At 35.8% G+C, this 14,903-nt stretch overlaps 1 protein-coding gene across 4 annotated transcripts in view; it reads right to left on the bottom strand.

Moving 5' to 3' along the window:
- brd4 (bromodomain containing 4) overlaps positions 1 to 13,166 on the bottom strand; it is a 111,542-nt gene extending 98,376 nt beyond the window's left edge. For 3 of the 4 annotated variants that reach the window (XM_087243161.1, XM_087243160.1, XM_087243162.1), the window contains exon 1: positions 13,039 to 13,166. The gene's annotated coding sequence lies outside the window, so the exon portion shown is untranslated. The remainder of the gene's footprint in view (positions 1 to 13,038) is intronic. The other variant, NM_001111281.3, reaches the window with a different exon arrangement.
- Between the last annotated feature and the right edge of the window lie 1,737 nt (positions 13,167 to 14,903).

Here is a 14,903-nt window from a genome sequence, read left to right as displayed (position 1 = left end):
AACCCTTGGGAACAACTGTGGTCGGAACCAAAGTTCACAAGTCTGTGTTCTCTGAACTGCTATTAAGCGATGGACGTCTTCATTCTGATTGCTTGCCGCCGAACCTCGACGCTCACGCCGGCGAAGATGCGCCGCGCTGCTCATCGGCGCTTATCGCCGCGTAGCGCTGCCGGCTCTCATTGAAAATGAATGATTTCCGGCTACTTTGACGCTCTCGCCGCTTTCGGTGTGAACGTACGGTAAGGGCAGCAAACACGACGTATAGCCGTTTCACTTTACTTCAGGATGCATTAATGCTACTCTGTAGCTCTATTAGAGACATTTATAAACATTCCTAGCAAATCTAGTGCTGGAGACATACTTGTTACATAAACGCACTAAATTGCACTCAGCAACGTTTGTTTGAGAGCGCACAAGAAGATCTGCGCGCTCTTGAAGCGGCTTATATTTGAGGATGGCATGTTTTGTGCATGAGCAGAGGAAATCGGCGCGCAAGCAGAGATTTACATGCTTGTAAATGTAGGTTATTACATAATTGCAATCTTGACTTTTAATACTGCGCTCAAGACATTTGTCATTGAAATAACGCCACAGGTATTTCGTAAATCTGTGTAAAAAAAAGAAGAAAAAAAAAGGGCCTGCCGCCACAGCTGGAAAAAAATCCTTGAGGAAACAAACTAAAGTAATGTAAATTGTAATGTAGATTTTTTTTTAAACAGCAAAGAGAATATCATTTACTTAATACATACAAATCTATAATAAGAATAATAATAATTCTATGGATTTAAGTGCAGGAATCAAAAATTTTAACAATTTATGTGACGAGGGTAAAAAATTTGATCAATGTTACCTCAAATTATCTTTTGAAGCATTTGTGGAAGTGCATAAAATAATTGCTGTGCAACCCGTTTTCAGTGCAAAACATTCACTGTTTGCACATATTTAGTAGGCATTCACACAGAATGCTGAATTTTTTAATCTTAATGTGAAACGCAGCGCTCAGAGAAATGGTTCAAAACAGTACAGAGTTTGTTATAAAAAAATAACAAAAAAAAAAAAAACTTTCATTTCCCACAAATATTTGAGTGCTAGGGGTGGGCGATGACCTAAAATTAATTTCACGGTATTTTTAATCCTTTGAACTGTGACAGTATAATATCACGATAGGGCTGGGCGATTTTTCCGATTTTTTCAATTAATTCGAATTTACGTTTTAAGACGATTGAATTTTGAATTAAATCAAGAAATAGCGATTTTGAAAATGTATATATTTAATACATTATAATGGCACCAATGCGCTTGGGTTCACTCTCTGTATGAAGGAAGCACACCAGAAGCGCCACTCGGCGATGCCCCACGCAACAGGACTCAGCTCCATGGATTTTAGAATTCTAAACGGGTTTCTATACACACACCGGCGCCGCCCAGCCACGATTCACGAAGCAGTTCATATTTCAGCCGGCCCACAGAGCGCCATCTGATTAGTTTCATGTTAAATATCATGTGAATGTGCACGTTTGGTGTGTGATAGTTTGAACTTTCATGTATGCGCCGTGTTGCGGCGCTTCTGGTGTGTGACCTGCTTGATTGCCTGTTAAAGCATTAAGTCATGTAGGATTTTACTTGTTGCACGTCTGTGTGGATTGTCAAGACATTCCTTCATCAAGTAGATAAACTCGATCTCAACATGTATGAAGGACGTAAAAGCCTGCCATGTGAAAAACCGCGCTGATCTTTTGGTTTGACAAGAGTAGAGGTGAGGGACTGTAGCAGTGAAAATGAAAGTACCCGCCCCCATGACGTCATTTAGCGGACCTAGTTAAAACCAGACAGATCAGCCAGCATAATAGAGAGTGGTGCAAAGGGCATGAAATGATCAGTATTTAAAAGGGGGAAAAAGAAAAATAGATTTAATATATCATTTTATATTAGACACACATCTGGTACTTGTATTTGCTCCTGCTATACGTCCAAAACTTCACACATTGGGTTAAATTAGGCTTTACAGTTTCCATGTTCAGTCCTTTACTTAAACTGTATCTTTTTAAGAAAAAGGCAGCAGCATTACAACCTGTCATTCAATCAGAAGACAAAGTCAAAGCTGAGCTGACAGCCAATCTTTCCCTATGCCCAGCAAAACTTGCAAACAATACCTCTGAATTTCTGCAAGTTCAATATTTACACAAATATTTCTTATTCAATTCTTCAGCAACGCTATTTAACTCGTGAATTTGTTTTACATTTATTTACACCTTGACCGATTTTTGTATGACATGGCCATTAAAAATACAATGTTCCTTAACCAGATGGTTTTTCAGGTTACTCTTAAAGAGAATGTTACTTCAGTCATGTTGTTGTAATGTTTTGAGAAGACTAGTGACACAATAAAAAAATTTTTTAAATTGTAATCGTTAATCAGTCAAACTTTATAAAAAACCTATAGATTTTTTTTTTGCTAAATTGCCCAGCCCTTTATCACGATAATTCACTATTTTTTTGGTACATTTTGGGAGGAGTAGCCTGTCTTGTCCCTTAAGTATGTGAATAGAGTTAATATTTTTATAATATAATAAGTAAATGGCAGGTATCTTTATCAAAAAGCGACATGGGGGAGTATTATGTATTCTCAACATATTTATTTTGCAAAAAACCTGAAGAACACCAAAACATTTTTAGGAGAACCAGAAAAAAAATTGGGAGCACCTATCAAAAAAGAATGAGCACCATTGCAAACTGTATTTTAAGGGATTTATTGTATTTTAAAACAACATCAATTAGGACTAACAAAAACCAAAAACAATTATCTAACTATAATGCTGAGATGATATTAATATTTATGTGCAATAATTCCAAAATGTATGTCTAATAATTATAGAAAAGTAATGATAATGAAAATGACAATAATAGTAACAATGAATAACATTTCTCATTATAATGCTGCCTTGAATGTGCTTGAATGAGTTATCTTCTAAAAAAAAAGTTGGTTACTTTATGAAAAATAAATGTATGGTTTGCATTAAACAAAAATGAAGTATTGCAGTAAGAAATATTTATTTTGAACTATTGTTTTTATTTGCATGTCAATTTAATAAATAATATTTCTGCTAAAAAACAAATGAAAGACTACAATAAATCATTCAATTCAATGCTGAAAGCTGCAAAACAATCATCAGTAAATAAATAGCAAAATAATATACATCTCAAGAAAGAATGACAAAAGAAAGTAAAAAAAAGTCTCACTTTTGCCTCTCTTTCAAGGTTTTGTTTTCGGTTTGTGTCTTTTTAAATGCTCGGCCTCGTTATGAGCTGATCTTAATTTTTCTGTGTTTGTGGAAAGCAGGCGAGTCAGCCGACCCAATATATGAGCAGGCAGAGCAGGATTCTCACAATGACCACCGGCGCAATACCGCTTTTTGTAATGAGCCACAGTTTCAGTGTAAACTTAGTAAAGGCAAGCTTTTTTAGCAATGATGTGTACAGTATTAGATTTTACATTTAGCGAACATTTGCGCTGAACACGCAGTGAATGCAACACATCGAGATTTGGGTGCCTTCTCCGAAAACTCGAGTTCTCTGAGACTCGATTGGTCTCAGCTGGCGGATCAATATTCACCACATGTCATGATCGCTCTCATCTGTGCCTTTATTATTATTATTATTATTATTATTATTATTATAACTAGGTGGGGTTTGCAAACCTGTGAACTTTACACTCTTCAGCCACTTGCATTCCCGGCGGTCACAAAAGCTCCGTCATCTGACAGAGAAAAGCCTTCAGTGATTGACAGCTAATATATTACAGTGGCAGGGAAGAGCGATTCAGCACATTTTTAGAATAAAAATCAAAACAGGTCGCGCTACGACCATTATATGCAGTTGCAAAAATGCTCCCAAATATATTATGAGGTCGCATAGCTTAAATTTCGGGCGCATATAGCCGATTTATTACGGTATTGACGGTATTAGAAAATCCATGTCGTGGCGCAATGTGATATCGGTAATAACTGACACCAGTGTACCGCCAACCCCTATTGACCGCATTATTAAATGCCATTAATTGGTTATTGCGTTCACATGCTCATCAGAAATGACCAATTTGGTCATAAAGGTCATCAGTTCACCACCATTTACCAAGTGTAAACACAGATACAGGAACACAGGAGACTTTCGAAGTCTTGTCCATCAGCTGGTCTGCCTATGAGCTGATATACAAGCGATCTGCTGATGGATCGACTGATCTACAACTTTGAAAGGCTTTTCATACCTGTATGTTTCCACTCGGTGAACAGCGGTGAAGAGTGGTGAACTGACCTTCACGGCAAATCACAGTCATTTATGTTGAGCACATGAACACAATAGAAAATCAACAGTGTTTAAAAACACGCTCAACAGTGATGAAATGTTAACGGGAAATGGATGTTTTTAAAACTTACACCAATTTTAAACCAGTACCAATTGGTACCGAAGCCGATACATTTGACGACACTAGCACTGAAAAAAGTGTTGCATGCAGAACTGTTGCATACAATTTATTTGTGTTGAATTTAAACAAACAAATTTAGTTTAATAATGCTTACCTTAATTTGTTTAAATTCAGTCTAAATAAATTGTTTACAACCACCTAACGTAAAAAATTTTAGTAATTCCAAGGAATCATCTTTTCCCACAATGCTTGCCTCAGAAGTTTTCTCGATTTGCCCACTGCTTAGGGGCTGACAGAGAAGCACTGCATGTAAAAGTTGAACATATTTAACTTGACATGGCATGTTAAAAAATGTGAGGTACTGAAAAAGATGCGAGTAAAGACGTCTGTCAAGTGCATGTTTACATAAAGTTGAAAAGTAGCAGTGTACAGGAGTACACAGGAGTAGAAAAACACAAAAAGAATGGTATGTAAAATATTAGCTGTCAATCACTACTACCACGAAAATATAAAGGGCTGAAGATGAGAGAATGAAATGAACACTGACAGATTTCTTTGATAAACCACCTAAAGTTACAAATAATGGCACTTCTGATATTGACCATGTGATGAACGTTGATAAACCATCTGAGGGTGTAGTTTTTGAAGCGAGTGAATAGAAGACTTCCTGTGGCTTTGAGTCCGCTATGAAAATGTCTCAAGGCACTGCATTCACTGTAAAGCCTGTGGGACAGTTTGCATATATAACAGTGTTTACCATTGAATCTCTACATTTTAAAGGTTCAACATTCATCTCTACATTTTAAATTAAGTTCTTATCTCTTCTTTGTTTGAGAGCAAAAAGAGGTTAGAAAAGGCTGAGTGACGGTATATTGATTCTGAAGCTTCCGACACCATCGCACAGCAGTATGCGGGATTTTAAATGTGTCGCACTTCTTAAGTATTGCTAAACACAACAACAATGGCGGGTGAGAGATAGAATACCCATTTCATAAACATCTAGCACACAGCCTTCTCCAGCGAGAAGCGCCACATCACAATGCTTTATTATTGTCATGGATAGACACCAAATGCAACAATGTTTAGAACTTTATCAGAGGTGTCGTGATGCAGTGGTGCGTAAAACGTCTCTCCGCAAACGATAGTTCAGGTACATACATACATCTGTATGCTATACATACATTTTTAAATAAAGATCACGATTTTCTCATGATTCTGTAGATAAATGTGAAAAAAAAATGTCAATATGAGTAGGCTATCATTATTGTTATTTCTTACACATAACAATAAATAACTAAATAAATAAATAAATTAATATTAGGCCTATGTGTAGATCTACTGTTGGTTAAAAGGCTAAATTGTGTATAGAATGGTGGACTTGAATAGACCTTAAATATGTCCTGACCGTTAATGCACAGTAAAGTGATTAGGACTACATCAGAATACAACCATTTATAAATCTTGAACAGTTGACTTATTATGTTTGACACACATGCTTGCAATCTGTCATTGACAACATTATTAGACCCTTTTTCACTGGCAAAATGAAACATTTCTCATTATCAGATTTGTTTCATCCTTGTCTGTTTTTAAATCTAGGTTGAAAACTTGCCTCTTTTATTTGGCATTTTATCAGTGAAAATTTTGTTTTAGCTATAATTTTATATATATCAGGGCCCGAAATATGCGCCCGACATTTTATCTATGCGACCTTAAAATATATTTGGGAGCATTTCTGCGAGTGCTTAAAATTGTTGTGTGAGACCAGTTTTTACTGCAAAATGTTCACCACATGCGCGGATTCGGGAGACATTTACGCAGAATGCATGTCTAAGCTCTTTGTCTGCACTTGGAACACGAAACGCAGCGCTCAGGAATGGTTTAAAACAGTTGTCATGTCAACTTGCTGCAGTAAACAAATCCAAGTCCGTAATGCTTGCCCCGCCTTCGCGCTCTTCTTATTGGCCCACCACTGCTCCAGCACTGAACGCGAATGATTGGTTAATATCAGCTGTCAATCACTCAGTGCCTTCTGGCTTGGGATGACAGAGAGAGCTACTACCGCGAAAAACTGTAAAGCGCTGAAGATGAGAATGAAAATAACAATGACAGATTTAGTTTTAGAAACCATGGCATCATCAGTTATAAATAATGACACAGTTTACTATTGAGCATGTGCTGAATGCTAATGCACTATCTACAGTTTTCCAAAAGTAGAAGACTTCCATTGGCTTCAAGTCCGCTATGAAAAGTCTGTGGGATGGAATTTTCAGGTAACTGTTTGCCACTTCTAGCACGAGAGCTTCTGTTTAATCCTTCATGTAATCGCCAGATGCTGTCCGCTGTGCAAGTGGCAGATATGTCAAATTTAACACCACGTACACCATTGCAAACGGGCTTGCACTGAGTAAATTATTATCGCTACTCATAAAAAGCCCGGTATTGCTATTAACATGTATGCATATAATAAGGTACAGTATGTGTCAAAAGCATCAGTGCAATATTAGACAGCACTTGTGAGAACAGCACAGTTATACCGTTAACACATTCATTCAAACAGTGCGTGCAGGGCCGGTGAGCGCTCCGTGTATGCTTTGGTCACAGTTATGTTATAAAAATGTATTTTCTCGTGATAACAAAATTTCGTTGAGACATATTTTCCTCACGCTTGCATATATATATATATATATATATATATATATATATATATATATATATATATATGATTTTATTTTTGCTTGTTAGTTTGATAAGTGTTGATTTCAAATGCTATACATATGTTTGTATAACACTTGTAGTAACGGTGCTCATAATTGGTGGGTGCGACTAAATTTTGGCTGATGTACCTAAATTTTTAAAGTTAGGAGCACCAGTGCTACCAAGCAAAAAGTTTAATTTCGAGCCCTGTATATATATATATATATATATATATATATATATATATATATATATATATATATATATATATATATATATATATATATATATATATATATTTATTTATTTATTTATTTATTTGTTTTTTTCACGTTGTAGCTCATTGGTCAACCTCTGGTTGTGTTAAATAGTGCTATATAAATAAAATTGACATTGACATTGTTCAGCTCACGTGTGATTTGGTGGCCACAAATATGTCATTACATGATAGTAATTTTTGGGTGAACTATACCTTATAAATACAGTTGCTTAGCAATGTATATAAAACGAAATAAAGAAGACTTGTGCAACCGCCTTTATGCTTCTCTCCTGAACTTGAAAATAAAAAGGAACTGCTGGATTAAGATCATGTGGGTGGTCGATTAGAGATCACAATCTTATTTCAATTAATTGTACAGCCCCTCAGTAATAGATCATAACCGGTTTTTACAAACGTGTCTTCTCGTTAGCGCCTATAACGGATCAGTTGTGATCGCCGCTGTCGTTTATCAGTCACTCATCTGTGAACAGCGGCAGTATTTTAGAGCCAATCGCAGCCCTTTCTGTGGAGCGCATGACAGGGCTCTGAAAGCAAGCAGGATATTTATATTTGTTTGTTTATTTGCTATAAATGCTAATGTTGTTCTGTGCATGTACTTGAGTTTTTAAAAGGTACAGATTATATATCTGACTTTGTATTAAATGACAAAATTGTATTACAAATAATCTAAAAAATGTATACATTTTAAGACAAGAATTGCTGTACAGTGAAGTCAAATGTAAAATTGTTAATGGAAAGCATCGCCACTGCACCAAGATAATGAACTGAACTGAATTAATGGCATGATAATCGTAATCGAACAATGAGACCAGTGTAGGTTCTAGGGCAGGGCTATTCAATTAGTTTGTCATGGGGGCCAGTTCATGAAAAGCATCCCAAATGAAGGGCCGGAGATATATAACTTGCCATATGAGTGATGACACAACAGCATAAGAGCCCATATGCTTTATATTTTTGCTCCATAAGTCACCCACGTTGGCTTTTTGTACATTAAAATGTTAATATATTGTATTTTGAAACTACATAATATCAGTTCATTGTACAATAGACACATTGTGATATATTCTTACATTAGAAAAACCAAACTTGCAAGCGGAAAAGACGTGATATGGGAACGGCTGCTGCTATAGTTAATCCTGTGTGCGTGCGTATTAGCCTCGGTGTACTTCAAACTTAAAACTAGCGCACAGGCAACTTGGCATTTTGCAGCGGTTTCGTTTCGTTCTGTGAAATAGAAATGCGGCTTAGAGAAGTATTTACAATTAATAAACTGTGATGAATTAAAGCGCAGTTAATAGTGAAATCGGCTAATTGTTGCATCCCTATTAATGATATCAGTGCATTTAACAATTAGCCTTTTCTACAAACATGTTTTCGGCTGCCCGCACCACTCGCTTATGATGACTCAGGCTCTGTGCAGCCTTTAACTGCAGCTTGTGCTATTACTGAACAGACGCACGAAACTTCATAACTAAAGTGGCTGTTTGTCGACTGAACTAAATTTATTTTTGTTGTCTTGGTGACACTGTTTGGAGGGTTGGAACAAAGTGCCTCGGGGGCCGGATTCAGCCCGCGGCCGGCCAATTCGGTGCACCACGATGCAGATGCGGACAATTTGGTATCGGTTCATTAATAATCATAACCGGTTATTATGTAGTGACGTCATTCATCTCATATATGTCGCCGTAGCTTACTATGGTGAGTATTTACAACGCTCCAACTACTTACAAACACAGAAACTGTGCACAAATTTTGAGAATTGAGAAAATGAAAGTAAACTCCATTTTTCTCTCCCTCACTGTGGCCTATTTGACCTGCTAGCGTGACTTTTTCTCTCCTCTCGACTGTTACAGTGATACTTCTAGATACAGACATGAGAGTTTTCATTTGAATCTTTCATTTAACTTTCAAGATGCCCTCAGCAGTGCAAATGGCAGTGAAGTGTAAAATGTAACATGACGTAAACTAGACATGAGCCATATACACAATGACTCATTATAAAAATGCACAATATCAATATAGCAGTTACGGCTGCACAACTAATTGAAAAACATGGAAACCTCCAAACAGTGTTGAGAGGCAGCATACTGTATTTATAAAGTATAACGCACCCAAAAATGTAACGCATGTCTTCATGTAATGTATTCATGGCCGCGAAATCACAAGTGAGCTGTGTGCTTACCACAGAGAGGACTCGCGTAGCCTCAAATGATGTCTACTTTATTGAACAGAACCTGCATAGGCAGAGAATAACAGGTAATAAAGTTGTAAATAGTGAACAGGCTGTTGCACAGTGACTGTCTGGGAGTCGCACAGGAAGACTGATTGGCATGCAAGTTTTTTGTTTGTTTGTTTTCCTCAAAGTGACATCAGTCATGACATAAACCAGACTCAGCAGTAAAGTGAAACCAAAAACTCACACACCAAATGATGATATCGCATTTTAGCGTTATGATTACAACAAGCATTTGATATGAGTGTTGTGCATAAGAAAAAATGTTTAACAGTGTCAGTATAACTACTCTAGCCTATGTTATGTTGTATATAACGCAAAAAAGAATTTGATAATGACAAATATCTAATTTTAAAAGTGAAAAAAAATGGTGTAATATAAATGTTGTCAATGACAGGTTGCAAGCATATGTCTCAAACATCATAACTCAACTTCAGAACTATGAATGGTTGTATTCTGATTACTTTACTGTGCGGTAATGACCAGGACGAATTTAAAGCCTATGCGGGTCCATCACTGCAAGTCTACACAAAATTTAGCATGTTGACCAACAGTAGACCTACACATAATAATATTATTATTATTGCTATTTTATCATATGTTTAAGAATAACAATAATCATAGCCTGTTCATATTACCCTTTATTTAACATCTACAGAATCGTGATCTTAATTTTAAGGAAAACAAATTGTGATTCTCATTTTAGCCAGAAACATGCAGCCTTAGTGGGCGCTTCAAAATACTTAAAATTTTAGAGTGCTTTTTTAAAATCATATTCAGATTGTTGTATTGCAGTGGTGGTAAATTCTTGAAGATGCCATTTCGTTTTAAACTGGAACATTTTCACGTTTATACGGCATTAAAATTCTGTAAGGGCGAGGCAGTGGCGCAGTAGGTAGTGTTGTCGCCTCAAAGCAAGAAGGTTGCTGGTTCGAGCCTCGGCTGGGTCAGTTGGCGTTTCAGTGTGGAGTTTGCTTGTTCTCCTTCCATTCGCATGGGTTTCCTCTGGGTGCTCCGGTACAGGTGAATTAGGCTAAATTGTCCGTAGTGTATGACTGTGAATGAGTGTGTGTGGATGTTTCCCAGAGATGGGTTGTTGCTAGAAGGGCATCCACTGCTAAAAAGATATGCTGGATGAGTTGGCGGTTCATTCCACTGTGGTGACCCCTAGAATAATAAAGGGACTAAGCTGAAAAGAAAATGAATAAAAATTCTGTGACTATTTATAGACTTTTTTCACTAACTTTGTAGAGTAAGGTAACATTTGTAAACATGGGTTAACGTAGCTGAAGTAGAATTATGTTTTTTTTTATTAGTTACAGTTAATTTAACAATGTAATGACAACAAGTATACTGTTTGAATACCCTGTTTTGTATATTTATTTATGCATTGCTTGTTTGCACCATAGGCTGGGAGGACTTTAATTACGTCGGTGCTGTATATCAAGATTGTTTAGCATATCTGACCAAAATAATGACTTGGGGGGGTGTTACCTGGTGGTGTTATTTTCTTAAATAATCTGCAATAATGCTTTAAAATAAATAGTTATTATATTAAATAAAAATATTTACTAATAAAATTAAGTTGCATTCTTTTAAAAGACGTATAACATTACTATAATATGGCAATTTCTCACTATTTCTCAATGATTTTGAGAGCATGGAAGCTGAAAACTTGACACATAAAACAATTAAAACAAAATCAGTTAACATTTATTTGAGGTTAATAAATGTAAATTTTAAAGAATTAAATTATGGGCTTAAAATGCATGTTATTTAGATTGTGAAGACATTCACAACGATTGTGATTCTCATTTTATTAGTAATAAATTCCAAGTGTTGCTCACTCCAAATTAATGACCACAAAGATTATAAGGCAGGCTGTCGATTCATAGTCACCAGATTAGTTTACACAATATAAAAACCGTTTAATACCACAGAACAAAACTGTCAATCACAAAGTTATTTGCAATACAGTAAAAGCCCTTAACACAATTTCACATTCACAAGCTGAATGTGATAGTAGCTGACACTAATTCAACTCAGAACTCCAACAAACATTATAAAGTGCACAAAATTGCTCAATTAATCGTTTAAAAACAACAAATCAAGCTAGGCCTGGAAACCTGTCAGTCATGCATCAGCTGTCAATCACAGAGCTACGATGACGGTGATGCCAGAAACCAAACAACGCAAAAACTGCTCGTCATGCAAGTTCTGGTGTTGAACTAACAGCTTATGCTGAATGTATTTAATACACCATATATGCGTTTACCTCTATAACGAGACAACCGAAATTTCTGCAACCAAATCAGGATCACTAAAATGAAATCTGAACGCAAACCGAAAGCATTGCGAGGCTAATACCGCGACTGATAAGAGCTGCAAACTGACAGCGTTTCGAACCAAATTTACCTTACTTTAAAATATAGTTATAATACTAACACTAAAAACACACATTTCTACTATATACATTTACTTTCTTGCATTGCATTTTGCTTACAACGTAAAGGTTGCGAGCTTCCCGTTATACGGCGCAGAAACACAAAATGGCGACTGCGGGCAGCTCAGCTGAGTCCTTACACTCAAAGTCGCTCAAACACTGAGGCCACGCAGTTATATTCCCGTTAAACGGGCTCATACACACTCAAAACAAATACTAGAGGGATATAATGCGGTTTGGGTCAGTATAACCGGCATTAACAGCAAGAGAACGAGGTGTACATTTGCTCTGACCCGCTATCAATGCTAACTGTGTGTGTCACGGACTCGTCGTGCACGTATCTCAGTGTGCGTACATGATCAAAACACACGCTCACCACTGATCAAAAGCCTGAAACTAACACGAGCCGTGATTAATAGACATCTGTCAATGTCAGACGCTTGAAACGAGCGCGGATCACATGAACCCGACTTAATTAATTTGACCGTGCGTAAAAGTGCGGGCATTCTCGAAGCATTCTACGTTAAATCGCCTGCATTCCCGCACAGGGAAACGTGAGATTTTCGCGCAGCGCGGCCGTCAAGCTGCGCAGAGCAGGGATGCGATGCTAAAACTATACAGCAGTCGGCCTAATGCTAACAAACAACCTCAGTACCCTGCATTATCCTTTTCTTTAACACACGCCTAATGCACAGAACATACTTCGTCTCTAAAGCACACATGCATCCAGCCAAAGGGCTAAAACACATCCACACTGAGCCGTTTTCACGAACGAGTGTGCTTTCCTAGTAGCTAGCATTAGCATTCGGCGACACACAGGCCGCTCTCTCCGCGCACACCAGACAATCATTTCAGCGCTGATTAGCGCGCTTGACCCTTGCTCGAAACGACGCAGCACACGCTGGCACCGTTAGTAAGAAATAAACGCTTTGCATAAGTATGAAAGCCGTGAGTTTATTTACCTGCTTTATTTTGTTGTGAGGACGCGCGGGCTCTTTCTCTCCCACAATCCAGAACAAACAGCTCGAGACGTCGGTGACGTCATGCAGCGCGGAGGACGCACAGGACGTGAGGACAGCGAGCGCTGCTGTCACACGTGTGAAAGATCACTTAAAGCCGCTCTGCTCGCTTTTAAACCACAGTCTCAAATTAGAGAGCAGTATGAGGCGACGTGGTGGGAGAAAAGTCTAGTTTAATCAATGGAAAGACATCAGGACAGAAATAAATCTTTATAGTGTTCATTTTTGTTCCATATCGTTCTTTCTTTCTGCCTATTATATTGCATGCACGAAACAACATATAAATATCTACAATGTATTAAAAGCAATGTGCTAAGATTTAAACTAATGAACAAACCTTGAGCTAAAGTTGAATAAATATGCTTTAATAAATCAATTTACTCCGTGAGGGAATTGGTTGGGCATGAAATTCTGTGATAGTCAATGTAAAAATAGCTTCATTTAAAAGTAATGTTAATATAAAACTTTTCGTACACAACATATTGATGAATTACCATTTATAATTGGACATTTACACACATGGGCATTTTTATAAGCAAAAGAGGGGCTGAATAAAAATAAAAATAAGCAATCTTCACCTATTTGCAAGACTTAGAACTTGTTCATATTAGATTATATATATATATATATATATATATATATATATATATATATATATATATATATATATATATATATATATATATATATATGTATGTATGTATGTATGTATGTATGTATGTATATATGTATGTATATATATATATATATATATATATATATATATAATCTAATATGAACAAGTTCTAAGTCTTGCAAATATATATATATATATATATATATATATATATATATATATATATATATATATATATATATATATATATATATATATATATATATATATATATATATATATATTATTTTTCCCCAATGTTGTTTAACGGAGAAAATATGTTTTCAACAAATTTCTAAACATAATAGCTATAATAACTCATTTCTAATAATTGATTTACTTTATCTTTGCCATGATGACAGTACATAATATTTTACTAGATATTTTTCAAGACACTTCTACGACATTTAAAGGCTTAACTAGGTTAATTAGGTTAACCAGACAGGTTAGGGTAATTAGGCAAGTTATTGTATAATGATTGTTTGTTCTGTAGACTATTGGAAATAAATATAGCTTAAAGGGGCTAATAATTTTAACCTTAAAATGATTTTTTTTAATTATTAAAAATTGCTTTTATTTCAGCAAAAATAAAACAAATAACACTTTCTCCAAAAAAAAAAAAATATATATATATATCTTCAGACATACTGTGAAAATTTCCTTGCTCTGTTAAACATCATTTGTGGAATTTAAAAAAAAAGAAAAAATAATAATTCTGACTTCAACTGTATTTATTTATTTATTTATTTATTTATAAAAACAAAAAGGAACAGGTATCAAGGTATCAATCAGGTATCAATCAAGCCTTTATTTGTCACTACACTTTTATATAGCGAAATTGGACCACCCAGACCATACACAAAACATCACACTTTTTAGGGGAGACAGATCATAGGAGGTGGACAGATCATAGGAGGTAATAAGTTTTACAATAGAGATTACATACAATAAGTAATCAACAGTCTATGGGTAAAAAATATTAAAAAGTAAATAAAATTGTAACTAAATAATTAATAAATATACTATATATACTTAGAAATATACTTTTTGTTGTCAAACTTTGCAGAGAAATAGCTTACCTTTCTGGTGTACTGAGTTTGATCAACCACTCAAAGACTTAAAAAAAAACAATGTTATTTTAGAATTGGCAAAT

Source organism: Danio rerio, chromosome 3, assembly GCF_052040795.2.
Source record: "Danio rerio strain M-AB ecotype USA chromosome 3, GRCz13ab, whole genome shotgun sequence".
NCBI lineage: Eukaryota > Metazoa > Chordata > Actinopteri > Cypriniformes > Danionidae > Danio > Danio rerio.
The sequence above is the reverse complement of the archived record's forward strand: the minus strand, read 5'-3'. Positions and strand labels throughout refer to the sequence as shown.